Source organism: Bombyx mori, chromosome W, assembly GCF_030269925.1.
Source record: "Bombyx mori chromosome W, ASM3026992v2".
NCBI classification, from domain to species: domain Eukaryota; kingdom Metazoa; phylum Arthropoda; class Insecta; order Lepidoptera; family Bombycidae; genus Bombyx; species Bombyx mori.
In genome coordinates this window covers 4,146,694-4,161,813 of record NC_085135.1, presented here as the reverse complement: position 1 = coordinate 4,161,813, position 15,120 = coordinate 4,146,694, and positions in this window count along the sequence as shown.

Genomic DNA, 15,120 nt, shown 5'->3' with positions numbered 1-15,120 from the left:
CGACGCGTCCTGGAAGGCGATGCTCGACTTCTGCGAGTCCACCATCTCGCAGAAGGAGGCGGCGGAGCGAGAGAGGGAGAGCTCTTCCCTTTCCGCACCGATCCGTCGCCGTCGAGCCGGGGGCCGGAGGCGGGAATACGCCCGTACGTCCCGGCCCCTGTAGGTGGCGGCCTCCCCCCGGTGAAGGTCAAGGGGCGACCTGAGGGGGTGAGGCCGCGCGGCGCGCTACCAGCACTCTAGCGCGCTGCCGTGGAGTGAATAGAGCGACCGGTCGACGGTGTATCGCGTCCCGACCCGGCAGGCTGGTTCTGGTCCAGCGGGGTATTCCGGGACACCAGCGGCACCGTCTGGGCGGCCCGACGGGCTGCCGTACCGAGACGGCCGACGTTTCAGAGCCTTCGATTCGCCTCGAAGGCTCCGTCGGCTGGGCGTCCTTGGGGTGAGCCGCGCTGTCTGGTTGTAGTGTTGACCGCGGTAGCCCCCCTACCTCATCCGGGTTCTGACCTCGGAGGGGATCGGACGTCGGGTGTAAGAGTGCAGGGGAGTCGTTTAGTGGGTGGGCTCTAAAATCCTTGGGCCCGCGGTCTGCTCACAACACCATGCAGATCGTTGAGTCTCACATACCCCGCGCGCCCCTTTTGCGCGGGGACCTCGTAGGAGGTTCGGCCCTCTACCCGAAAAAAAAAAAAAAAAAAAAAAAAAAGGAGGGTACCTCCCGCTCCGCGGGGGGAGAATCCCTCCGTGCGGTCGAGCGATCGGCCGCACGCTGCCCCACCGTTTCTGGGGGGGGCAAACACTGCCACGACGAAGGGGGCGACAACACGGGTCGCGTAAGGGACAGAGTCCCCACCGTGCTGCTGGAGAGGTGCGACAGCCTCATCTCACTACACTCGGCGCGAAGCTCCGTGAGGGGCGACGTGTCCAGTGGGAGGGAGACACCGGCGCTGTTTGCCGATTGTGTTCGGCAGCGGACTCGGCGGAAGCGGAAGTCGGCTCGACAGCCGGCGTCCTCCGCTCCGTCCGATTCCTCGGAGGGCGAGCCTGCCAGTGCCAAATATATGGCGTTGGCGGAAGGGCCGGCGACTGCTGCGGCGTCGCCCGCCACAGGATTTGATTTTGACAAGCCGTCGTCTTGCGGACTGGACGCTGCCTCCTCGGCGCAGTCCAGGGCCGCCTGCCGTGAGACAAAAAATAAAAAAAACAAAATCGGAGAGATCGAGCGCCTTCAGCGGTCCCTGACGTTGGTGGGTCCCTCTGACCCCCTCCGATCTTGTCAAATAGTCGGAGAAATAGTTACGACCATAGCGGCCAAATCAACTGCAGGCCTCAAGGGCTCCGAAGTGTCGGCAATGAAATCGGCGGCCGCCACACTAGAGGAAAGGTTGCAGGACGTCGTGGACCGCACCACAAACGCCGAGACGGCGGGCTTGCGGCAGGAAGTGGCCCTACTGCACGCCCGCCTTGAACAAGTGTCGACGGAGAATGCGCATCTTCAGTCGGAGAATGGGCAACTTAAAGTGGACATGGCCGAGTTGCGAACGATGGTTGCCGACCTCATCGAGCGGCAACGCAGCTCGGCCCCTGTCCCTCCTCCGCCCGAAGTGGAAGGCCTCAGCGAGGTCGAAGAGTTGAGGCGGCAGCTCCTTATACAGGAGGCGCGCAGCTCGAAGGTGGAGCGTGCGCGGCCGCCCCTCGCCCATGAGGCGAAAGACAGTGCGCCTGTGCCGGCGCCCCGCAGGAGGGTGCAGCCCGCTGTAAAGGAATGGTACAGCAATTTTATCGATCGGATGTAATCACCCTTGTTTAGGACCAGAGAATCCCTTCTTTTTAACCCAAGTAAGACAATGGTTAATATATGTTTTTGATAAAAGATGTTATCCCTGGGAACCAAAAATATTGTCGGATTTTATGTAAAACCTTATCGAACCCCACATGACAATTTTCATCAAGAAATAGTTTTAAGATTTTTAATCTACATCCCTTCGGCGCAAACAACCTCGGCTCATCATCAGGACTAGTTTTATAATGCAATAGATTATTTTTATTTACATATTGGTTAGTGTCTAAGTTACCGACTTGCAATTGCGACATTAGGGTCTGGGTTTCGGGGTCGTTTGTTTGCGCGATTTTTAACCAAGACTCGGGACTTATATTATCGGCTTCAATAAGATTTACTTTAAGATAATGCTGCCGTTCTGAAGGAGCGGAAACAGGATTGCGATTTAGAAAATCAACATAACTGATGAATGTACCCTTTCTATACTGAATATCAAATTGAAAATCCTGCATAAAGGTCCACCAACGTGCTACCCTAGGTGACAAATCTTTTTTCGCCATGGTTGATTTTATTGCATTGCAATCAGTAATTATTGTAAATTTAATGCCAAGAAGCATTAAAAATGGCAAGTGTTTCTAGGTCATAAGAGCAGTACATGGATTCTGCTGGACTTATCCGTTTACTATAATAAGCGACCACCTTATTCACGTTACCTAACTTGTAATAATATTGCTCCATAACCTATAGCACTAGCATCGGTGTGTAACTGTTAGACGCTGTGGGTCAAATATTGTCAAAAGAGGTGTGGAGGTAAGATGATCAATTACATACTTTCGTGCTCTATCTTGTTCAATGCCCCATTCCCATTTTTCGGTGTTTCTAGTCAATTTTAGAAGGGTCCGTTTTGGGTTTATATCTACAGTAAGAATCTAAATGCCCGGGTTTTTTGCAATAAGTACAAAATTTTATTTTATCATTTGATCCTTGTTCTTGGGTACTTTTTTTTTCTTTTTCTTACTGTAACATTGTTGTTTGGTGTGACCGATTTTACCACAGTTAAAACACTTTGTCATTGGGTTTAGAATCAGTCTTAAAGCGCTTAGGGGGTTGCGAATTGTAAGGGTTTTTACTGTCTATTGGCCTCTTTTTTTTTTTTTTTGTTTTCGCGTAAGACTTTTTTTTTTTTTTTTTATTCCTACCTAAGCTGAGAGCCTTGAGAGGCTATGTCAGCGTAACCCTAACTTTAGTAGGTGAGCTCACGGGGCTCAAACCTGACGATGTTGCTAACACGAACCCTAGCAAGAGTCGTGCTTCGCAGAATCTACCACCGGATCGGAAACGCGACCCACTGAGAAGATCCGGCGAGAAACTCAGTGGGCTGTGTCTGAGGGTTAATTTACTCGTCGAGCCCTTCGTCGCAAGCGACGGGTTCGACGAGAACGGTGACCGGTGCTTGAAGTACCTAAAAGCACCGTTAGTGGATCGGGAGGATCCGAGATAACGTGTTTTGGGCGACGTCGACTGCTTTCCATTCTGTCCGCAGGATCGGGAATGTAGTTACCGGCGGCCACGATGAGAGGGTTCTCGTGTCGTGCCGCTTTATCGAAGTGGCGCATGGACGCCGACTGAAGATACTTACTGATGGACTCTAAGTCCAGGTCGTCATGGAGGTCGACGTTCCTGACGAACCACGGGGCTCCGACGGCTATCCTGCAAAAACGGGATTGAATAATTTGAAATGTTTTTAGGTGTATGCGGGCCGCGTGAGCGAACACTACACTTGCATAGGTCATGACGGGGCGTATGCAAGTTTTGTAGAGTGTCACCTTATTTCTAAGGGACATTTTACTTCGCCTACATATCATCGGGTAGAGACGTCCTAGAATGAAGGCGGCACGGTCGCGTACCGTCTTAATGTGGGGGCGGAATGTCATCCTACTGTCGAGGGTGACGCCTAAATATTTGACCTTCGGGGCCCACGGTATGGGCTGGTCGAACATCGTGATTGGGCGAACGGCGGGGGCGGGGGTGTTGACGCGCCTAGTCGGGAGGGGGATGCTCAGCGTGGTGTTCGGAGGGCGACCCCTTTTGAAGAGCACCGCTGTGCTTTTCGTGGGGTTGATGTCGATGCGCCACTTCCGGAACCACTGTCCCATGGTGGTAGCTGCGGTCTGAAGTCGTCGATGAAGCAACGCCTTCTTCCTACACGAGTAGTAGATGGCGGTGTCATCGGCGAAGAGCGCCAGATGGGTCTCCGGAGACCGGGGTATATCATTGATATACAAACTGAATAGTAACGGGGAGAGGGCGGAGCCTTGCGGGACTCCGGCTGTGACGTGACGGGGTCGGGAACGCGTTCCCTCGACTCGATATCGGAACGAACGGTTCGACAAGTAGTCTCGTATGATGAGCACGAGTCTGTCTGGCACTCCCATGTTATACAGTTTGTATATCAAACCGTTGTGCCAGACTTTGTTTTTTTTTTTTTTTTTTTTTTTTTTTTTATGATTGAAAGTTTACTGGTGGCCCGAAGGCCTTTCCAGTTTCACCAGGACAGGTGGGCGAGCAAAGGCTCAGCCAAGAGGGGTGGGATTTGCTAACAACTGCCCGAGCGCCTCCGAAGGAGACCTAACAACTCAAGAGCAATTGTTTCGCGAATGAATCTACTACCGGATCGGAATCGCGACACGCTGAGAAGATCCGGCGAGAAACTCAGCGGGCTGATGCATGGGTTAGGTTGCACGTCGACCTCTTTGTCGAGTTCGACGAGTACGGTTACCGGGGTCCCTAAGCCTGCCCCTAGTATTAGAGCTGAAGGCATCTAATGCAAAGGTTATTGGATCTGATGGATCCGTAAGGACGTGTCTAGGGCGTCGACGGTGACTGGCTCCTGCATGATCAGGATTCGGAGAGTAGTCAGCGGCGGCAACGATAAGGCGATTATCATGACGCATAGCCTTATCGAAGTATCGTTCCGACGCTGACTTCATGTATTTCCGAATTGATTCGAGGCCCAGGTCGTCGTGTAGGTCAACGTTCCTCACGAACCACGGAGCGCCGACAGCTAACCTGCAAAAGCGGGATTGTAGGGATTGGAGGGTGTCTATGTGTGTGCGGGCCGCGTGAGCGAACACCACACTCGCGTAAGTCATGACGGGCCTTATGCAAGTTTTGTAAAGTGTCACCTTGTTCCGAAGGGACATTTTACTCCGCTTACAGATCATGGGGTAGAGTCTACCGAGAATAAACGCGGCACGGTCACGGACTGATTTTATATGCGGGCGGAATGTCATCGATGCATCCAGGGTAACGCCCAGGTACTTGACCTTCCTGGCCCAGGGTATGGGTTGTCTAAAGAGAGTAATCGGGGGTGTGAGATTCCTCCTCCTAATCCGGGAGGAAATCCGTGTGGAGCTTCCCCTCTGAAATAGCACCGCAGTACTTTTCGCTGGGTTGATGTCTATGCGCCATTTTCGGAACCACTGTCCTAGGGCTAGGGCTGCGCTCTGAAGCTTCTTCGCGATTAGGGACTTATTTCTACTAGAATAGTAAACAGTCGTGTCGTCGGCGAATAAAGCTAAATGGGTCGGCGGCGACCGGGGAATATCGTTGACGAATAAGCTAAATAGGAGGGGTGAGAGGACAGAGCCTTGCGGGACTCCAGCTGTGAGAGGTCGTGGGGAGGAGCGGGTTCCCTCGACTCGATATCGAAAAGAGCGGTTCGACAAGAAGTCCCGTATGATGAGCACGAGACTATCCGGCACGCCCATGTTGAATAGTTTGAAAATCAAACCATTGTGCCAGACTTTGTCGAACGCTTTTGCGACGTCGAAGAAGAGAGCTCCCGTGTATAACGGTTTTGGTCGATTAAGCCCCACAAGAATGTGCTCCGTGAGGCGGTGCACCTGTTGAACGCATGAGTGATTTGTACGGAATCCGAATTGTTCATCGATGAGAATGCCCTTGGATGAGACGAAATCTCTGAGGCGCTTGTAGAGCAGACGCTCATACAGTTTGCCTAGAGACATGAGGAGGCTAATCGGGCGGTAGCTCGTCGGATGATTTTTTGGTTTACCGGGTTTATGTATGCCGATAACGTCCGCTTCTTTCCACACCGCGGGAAAGATACAGTTCGCCATAGCGGCATTGAAAATAGATGCCAACATCACGATGAGTTGGACGGGTAGAAGTTTAATAACGCGGTTAGATATACCGTCGGAACCGGGAGCCTTGCGAGGACGTAGGTCTTTGATCAAGTCTTTAACTTCCATCGGGGTGACGGGTGGTAACGCATCCGAGGGTGGCAAGGAGGCTCTGCGTTCTACCTCACTGTCTACAAATTCTACATGAACAGGGTCCACGGATTGAGTGCTGGGCGTGCACTGGGTTTGCAATGTATCGGCCAGCAGCTCTGCTTTTTCGTCATCATCAAAGGCCGCGAGTCGGCCTGAGGGGCCTACAAGGGGGGGCATAGTTACTACCGTATCCGATTTGAGAGTACGAGCTAAGCGGTAGTAAGACCTTTGGGAGGGCGCGAGTCCTTCTAAGAAACCAGACCATCTGGCATCTCGGACTTCGGCGATGCGAGACTTTACGTCGCGTTGTAGGGCACGCATTCGAATACGATTTTCCGCGGTAGGATACCTGTCGTAGGCGCGTATCGAGGCGTTCTTAGCTCTAAGGAGTTCCCTAATATCGTCGGACAATTTGAAGCGGTGAAGGAAGTCCTCCGCTACAACTTGTTTCGATGACCTATCTAATGTCGAGGTGATGTGTGATGTTAAGATGTCTATGGCTTCAGCGGTATCCTGAGGAGACGGGGTAGAGTCCGGGTTAAACGGGAGCGATGGTGGATCAGATTCAGCCAGGCTGATGCCCAGCGTGTGCCAATCCACCACAGTCCTCGTGACGGGAACGGAATCGGGAGCGCGACCGAGCTTCATGACGACGGGACGGTGGTCTGAATCTAACTCTGAAACTACTTCGATCGAGTGTAAGCGCAGAGTCACGTTTTTTAATAACGCTATGTCGAGTATATCCGGGCGATGCGCGATATTTAGCGGGTAGTGAGTCGGGGTTAGCGGAGCGACGATATCGAAGGCGAGATCATCAACTAACGCGTCAAGCCGCCTCCCATTCGAGGTTGTGGTGTGTGAGTTCCACCTGATGTGTTTACAATTTAGGTCGCCCGCCAGAATGACAGAGCTTCCCATGCCGAGCAGCGCCTCGATATCACTGCTTAGAACGATCTTATCCGGTGGAAGATAAACGGACGCGATAACGATCGGCGCGTGTCCCGTCAGTGAGATTCGGCACACTGATGCTTCGATATTAGCGAGCGCGGGAGGATCGAGCGGGACGCAATGCAGGGCTCTTCTATAGTAAATAACGGTACCACCACCACGGGCAGAGAGCCTGTCGTTCCTGACCATGTTATAGTTCGCGATTTTAGGGTCACGGCGCGCGGGCTTAAGTAGGGTCTCCTGCACTAAGAAAATGTCAATTTGATGGTCACGCAAAAAATCACAAACCTGATCACGTTGATTTGCGAGACCGTAAGCGTTAAAAAATCCTATTGTTACGGATAAGGGTTTTATTCTACTAATGTACGCCATTGATTACCGGCGGAGTGAGGGGAGGACGTACGTATTTAACGACGCGTATACGTCAGCGTATTCTTGCACAACGGCGATGAAATGTTGTGCAGTGGAGGCGGCGCGAATGGCGTCACCCAAAGCGTTAACACGCTCAAAGTTGATCGACTGGAAAAAGTCGATCGCTAGAGCGAGATTTTCGGACGCGGTCGGAGGGCAGGTCGCGGGGGAGGGACGTATCGCGGGGGTGGGACGAGTCGCGGGGGAGAGAGTTGTAGCCGTGTTCGTGTACGGCAACGGTTTAGCCCAAGCCGAGACGCTGGGCACCGACGCCGGCACGAAAGCAGGCTTAGCCTTCGGCACAGAGGGTACCGTGGCTTTGATGTCTGGGCCGGAAGCTCGGAGGCGGTTTTGACGGGCGACGCGGCGATTTATTTTTGGAGCTCGGGGGCATCCACGGTAGTTCGCGGGGTGACCTTGTGTTCGGCACAGGACACAGCTAGGCGGTTCCGTCGCGGTTTTTTGGTCGCGAGCGCAGAGGGCCGTGGCGTGATCGCCCAAACACTTAACACATCGGGGGCGCGCGTGACAGTTACGGGAAGAGTGCCCGTACAGTTGGCAGTTATGGCACTGACTAGGAGTGCCTTTTTTATGGGGGACTTCGACGGCAATACCGGAGAGCCTACAGACAGTCCGAATGTTAAAAATGCCAGACTTTGTCGAACGCCTTCGCTATATCGAAGAAGAGGGCTCCTGTCGGAATGGGTTCGCGTAAGACGTAAATGTATGTGATGTATGTGACGTGATGTAGTTTTAACATTGCTGTTATACGAAGCCATTTTTACATTAACATCGCATATACTACCACAGACTAATTCAATTAATTGTAATTCCGTAAATGTAATTTTTGTATTTTTTAGTAACCTAATTTTTTTTTCTTTCGTACTCGCAATAAGAATCTGCAGTTTCCGACGTGTACAGTACTGCCTTTTGAAGTTTTTCTGCTAGATTCTATTTCTCAGGATATAAAGCTACCAGCTCTAAACGTAAATTGTCCCACGAACGACCCTCATCCGGGTCCCATGTTTCAAACCACAATAAGGCGGATCCCTTACGGGCCTTACCAGCTTTGGCGACTGTTCCGACGTTAAAAAGTCCAATTAGTCCAATTCCAAAAGTTAAAAAGTCCATTATCGTATCCCACTTCTGATAATAGCAAACTGAACTGACAACAACCTAAAAATCAGCAATTTTATCGATTTTATACTATATATTTGTTGAATTGCATATTAAAGCATAGTTCAAAACAGTTACTTCATCAGGAATATCTATTGAGTAATAATAATATTAATAATACCATTATGTAATAATCATTGTATATTCATTTATCATTTATTTATGATAAAATAGCAAATAATTACACTTTACATAATACACCACAATCATCCACCAATATTCCACAAACATAATATTTATGTAATAATTATACTTATCTTCCAATTCAAAATGTCCACACTTATACACAGTATCAAGCCAGAGAGAGAGCTCCGCACCGCCCGACGTCTCAACCGAGAATGACCCGAGATTGGTCGGCGCAGGGGCTTTTGTAGGCGGTGACAAACAACTATGCGTCATACTTGTTTGTCATCGCTCGAACGTTGGCTTTAATTTAAAATTGTATTTACTGCAATTATTTATAAATATATTATTACTTAATTTACTAACATTATTTGTGTTATATATCTATACCTATACATAGGCATAAACTATCATAAACTATCAAAGGCGTTCCTTACATCTAAGGATAACGCCATCGCCACCCCGCCCCGGGATACGGCTTCGTTGGAGAGGGCACGCACGCGCAGAATCCCATCGATCGTCGAGCGCCCTCTCTGAAGCCGTATTGTTCCGCCGAAAGATCGGGACCCGTTTCGGTCAGGTGCCGGACGATGCGGGCCGCGACGATCCTCTCGAGCATCTTGCCCGCTTCGTCCAGCAACACGATGGGGCGATAGCCCGCGGGTGAGTCCGCGGGGCGCCCGTCCTTCCGCAGAAGGACCAGTCTGCCAGTCTTCCATTTCGACGGGAACCGTCCCGACTCGAGGCACGCTTCGAAAAGCCCCCCGAGCCGGTCCCCTAGGGCCTCGAAGGCCAAGCTCCAGACCCGGCCGTGAACGCCGTCAGGGCCGGGGGCCGCGTCCTTCGCTCTCATTTTGGACACGGCCGCATGGATCTCCGCCCCCGTAATAGGGGGTGGGGGCGCCTCGGCAGCAGGAACGCTGGGGCGACGCGGAGGCGTGCCCCACGTGGCGTCCATCTGGGGGGGCTCAAAGTCCCCCCCCGCTGCCGGCGGGAAAAGCGCGGAAACTATTTCCCGCAGCTGCCGAGGCTGGAACCGCTCGGTCACCGGGAGCGCCCACGGCTGCAGTTTCCTGCCAACCATCTTGTAGGGGCGCCCCCAGGGATCTTCGTCGAGCGACTCCAGGAGAGTTTTCATGCTCTGCTTCTTGGCCTCGCCGATGGCCAGCTGCAGCGCCGTCTGCTTTTGACGACAGTCAGCGTGCAGCTGGGCCGCCGTCTCCGCGAACGCAGCGTCGCGACGACGGCGGCGGCGGTGGCGTGCGCTCCGGCGGCGCGCCCTCACGCACTCCTCTCGGAGTCTTGCGATCTCGGGCGACCACCAGAACGCACCCCCACATGGTGCTCGGGGGCCGACCCGGGGCATGGCGGCATCGCAAATGTTTGCCATGGTGCCCCGGAACCAGTCGACCTCCGCATCCACGTCCGCGAGCCGCGCGGGTTTTGGCGCCCACGCAGCAACAGCGGCCGCCTCCATCAGCAACTCCTTGTTCATCCGTTTCAAGGCCCACCTGGGGAACGAACGGGGTGCACCTTGCGGGAGCTCCTCCTCGCCGCGGGCGCCCGCGGCTGACGACGACGACAAGGAGGAGGCGGAGAGCTCAAATCGGACGTATCTGTGGTCCGAGAGCGTCTCCGCCCCCTCGAGTACGCGCCAGTCGCGGGTGCGGCGCACGGCGGACGGGGACGCGAACGTCACGTCCACGTGAGATTCCCCGTTCCACCGCACGCAAGTCGCGACCGTGCCTCTGTTTAGGAGACAGAGGCCGGTCGCGATCGCCCACTCCGAAAGGGCCTCGCCTCGCGCATCCGTGCGGGGGGAACCCTAAGCCGTGCACTTGGCATTGAAGTCCCCCGCGACGATGACAGGGCGGGACCCGAGGCGGTGTAAAAGCGCCTCGAGCCCGCCCAGAAACCGCTCGAACTCGGCGAGGCTCCTGTTCGGAGAAAAGTACGCCCCGATCACGACGGTCCCGTCGATCCTAGCCGCGACGTACCCGGGTCCCCTGGCCACCATATCCAAGGGGGGTAGCGCCGCGGACTGTCGTAATATAATGGCCACTTAGCCGTCGACGTCCCCGATCCAGCAGTCCTGGTCGGTGGGGACGAAATACGGCTCCGCGGCGACAGCAACATCGATTGACCACTCCGCCATGGTATGGACGAGGAGATCCTGTGCCCTGGCGGAGTGGTTCAAATTACATTGGAGGAAGCGATGGACGCAACCCATTACGGGGCTACGTCCATCGCTCCCTCGTCTGTCCCGCCCTGCGGCTCGTCTGGTGCCGCGGCGGGAACTGACTCGCCGGCTGCCCTTATTGCAGCCGGCCTCTCCTTCTTCTTTTTATTTTTCTTGCCGCCCCTCCTCGTTTTGGTAGAGGAGGGGGCGGATTTACACGCCGGGCCCCCGGCCCGGTGGTCGGCCTTCCTTTTAGCCGCGTCGCACAAGACGCAGTGCGGCGCGGCTGTGGTGCAGGAGGCTACCTTGTACCCCGGTAGGCCGCAGCGGAAACACAGGTCGCTGCGTTCCACGGTCGAGAGGCACTTGGCGAGGCCGTGGGCGGTGCCGAAGCACCGAAGACAACGCCACGGCCTGCTCTCCTGCAGTTGCACGTGGGCCATCACCCAGCCCACGCGCAGTCTCCCTGGACTATCAGCCGGCCGACCCTGTGGAGGGGTGGCCAGGAGGCTCGCCCTTGCTACCGGGCAACGCGCCCACGCAGTCCGGGTACCGGAATATGTTTCCCGGAGCTCCCCGACTTTGACGTCGGCGAGGGCGCAGTTGCCCTGCGACGCGATGGCCGCGGCAACCTCCTCCTTCGTGGCGCACTCGTCGAGACCCGTGATTTTGATTTCACCCATCTTCACGGGCCGCGCGATGCGCACCACCTCGGGGTCCGGCAGGATCTCCCTCAGCCGGGCCGCCAATTTTTCGGCCGCGGCGTTGGTGTTCGGGCCGAGGCACTCTATCAGACGGGCCCCGTTGGCCGTCTGCCGGACCTCGATGCCCCCCTCCACGCCGAGGGCGTCCACATTCACGCCGCCGCGCGCCTGGGTCATCACCTCGTGGTAGGTGATGCCCTTTTCTTTGCCGGCAGGCAGCAGCTCCACTACCACTGCAGCCGACCGCGGGGCGCGCGGCCTCCTTCGTCCGTTTCGGCCCCTCGGCTCCGCTCGACTCTCTTGACGGGGAGCGGCGGCCACAGGGGCGGGCTTGGGGCGCGGCGCAGGAGGCGCCGCCACCTTTTTGGGCCCGCGCCGCACCACTGTCGTCCAAGCCTCGTTCATGTTGGCCGGGGCCGGAGGCAGTGGGCGGGGCTGGGGGGTCGGGGCCGGTTTTGCGGCATTCACGCCCCCCTTTTTATTGCGGCTCCTGCCAGGCCCCGCCTTCGCAAGCTGGGACGCGGCAGGAGTAGACGCCGGTTTCTTTGGGGGGGCAGATCTTGTTGCCCCCGAAGCTGCCGACGTGGATATAGTCGTGGCGGGAATCTGCGCGGATGTTGCTGTCTTCTTAAGGCCGCTGTATGTTTTTGTTGCGGCCCTGCGGGGTGCTGGCACAGGCGCACTTCCCTTCACCTCGTGAGCGAGGGGCGGTCTCGCACGCTCCACCTTGGAGCTGCGTGCCTCCAAGATTAAGAGCCGCCGCCTCAGCTCTTCGGCCTCATCGCCAGGTTCTGCTGCTTCGGGCAGAGGAAGGACAGGGGCCGAGCTGCGTTGCCGCTCAATGAGGTCGGCAACCATCGTTCGCAACTCGGCCATGTCCACTCTAAGTTGCCCATTCGCCGCCTGAAGTTGGCCATTCTCGGCCGATACTTGCTCGAGGCGGGTGTGCAGCAGGGCCACTTCCTGCCGCAAGCCCGCCGTCTCGGTGTTTGTGATGCGCTCCACGACGTCCAGTGTGGCGGCCGCCGATTTCATGGCCGACACTTCGGTGCCCTTGAGGCCTCCAGTCGATTTGGCCGCAATGGTCGCAACTATTTGGCCAACTATTGACAAGATCGGAGGGGGTCAGAGAGACCCACCAACGTCAGAGCTCTCTGTAGGCGCTCAATCTCTCCTATTTTGACGTTTTTTGTATATTTTGCCTCACGGCAGGCGGCCCTGGACTGCGCCGAGGAGGCAGCGTCCAGTCCGCAAAACGACGGCTTGTCAAAATCAGTGGCGGGCGGCGCCGCAGCAGCCGCCGGCCCTTCCGCCAACGCCACGTACTTGGCGCTGGCAGACTCTCCTTCCGAGGAGTCGGACGGAGGAACAGATGCCGGCTGACGAGCCGACTTCCTCTTCCGCCGAGTCCGCTTTTGCACGCTGTCTGCAAACAGCACTGGCGTCTCCCGCCCACTAGACGCGTCGCCCCTCGCGGAGCTCCACGCCGAGTACAGCGAGATTAAGCTTTCGCAGCGCTCTAGGACCACGGTTGGGACGACCCGTGTTGTCGCCCACTACGTCTTCGCATTGTTTGCCCCCCCAGAAACGGTGGGGCAGCGTGCGGCCGATTGCTCGACCGCACGGAGGGATCCTCCCCCCGCGGAGCGGGAGGTACCCTCCTGGGGTAATAAATCTTTAACAGGTGCCATAATTTTCATTAGTTCCTTTTTTATTAACCAGGGGTCGGTCCCCTGGGGCCTGGTTGGTACCCTCGGGACTGGACTCCCTCCAGCCATTCATCCCATCGCCGGGCACCAGAGCTTAGGATTGGGGCATTTTTTAAAGAGGTTTACGTCCTCGCGGCCTTGTACCTCGCGGCAGCGGCCCCCGTCCCCCACGCGGTGAGGATTACGGGTTGGCCGGCGGCCCGCCGAGTGCAACGAGCAACACGACAGACCACCGCCCGACGCTCAAACGAGCAACAACGACGAAGCCATGCCGGTATACCGCTACCCCCCTCTGGAGGGCGTGCCCCTGTAGCCGAAGCCGGGGACATGGCGACCAGGGGCCGGAAGATGCGTAAGCAACGCCGGCTCACTTCTCCATCGAAAGGCAGGCCAAAAGTGGCCCACCATCACCCATGGGTTACGTCCGAAACGGGTCGGACGTGACCCAAAAACAAAAAGGGGAAGAAGGGGGAAGAGAGAGGGAGCCCGAGCGTCTCCAGGAGGAACACCCTTCAGCGAGTGAAGGGCGTGGAGAGCCCGCAACTCCCCCTGCTGGTTTTGGTCCGCGTCATCCGATCTCTTTCGTTGCAAAGCCTAACTAGGCTACCCTACACCTACACCTAACCTACCTCCCTAACACCTAAGAATCCTTGCAACGAAAAAGATCGGACGATACCCCTGGGAGTGGGACTGTTCCCAGAGGATCCCGTTATCCGCCACCTACGGACGCGCCCGGTGGAAGTCCAGAAAAACTCCCCCACAGACGGAGCCCCCGGCCACGCAGAGTGCGCGCCGGGGGGCCCACCCAGGTCTCTCGGGTTGGGAAAACGACCTACCCTCATCAACTTTTTATTGCCGTCCAATAATGTTTAAATTTACAAAAGAAACGCAGTCAACAGTGACAATTATAAAAGCTAGCATAACAGAAGAAATAGAAAGACTTCAGCCATCAAAAATCAAACAAGTTGAAGTTAAGCATCAATTGCACATGACGATGATAGACGGCAAAATAACCTCATATTTGTCAGAAACATTTTCTGCTGTCTGTGATATTTGCAAAGCAAAACCGTCAGAGTTTTTTGGAGTGACTTGCTTATCAAAGAGAAAATAATGAAGAAATATTCCAGTGTGGAATGCCATCTTTACATGCCTGGATATTCCAGTATGGAATGCCATCTTTACATGCCTGGATAAGATGCATGGAGTGCTTACTAGGAGTGGGTGATATAAATCGTATATAGATTCAATATCTATATATCGCAGCAATATCGTTGAATCCGATATCGCCCCGCACGAAATCTATATATCGATATCAGCCGATACACGATATTGCTCGATGTGATGCGCATCGCCATATCGGACCGATTCGTGAATCGAAATCTATATTTCGATATCAGCCGATACACGATATTGCTCGATGTGATGCGCATCGGCATATCGTACCGATTCGTTAATATCAGCAATATTGGTTCGTATCGAATCGGCCAGAGTGAGTGAGCGCACGATAGGGATATCATGTGATGAATGAAACAGAAACAGGCATTATCCATACAATTGTAAACCTTATATTTAAGTCCATATGTCTGTAGATTATTCTTAGCGTATCAGCAGGATACAATTAAGGAAAGAAGTTTCAACTTTCGACCCTAACTTGAATGCAGTATAGCCTATTTGCATCGTTGAATTTAATTTCACGCGCTTTGACCTTGAACTAGAATTTTTGGACAAGTGTTTATAAATACTTAAAAGTTTTTTGTGTTTGATTTTTAAAGTACACATTTTTCTATTTTTAGTTGAA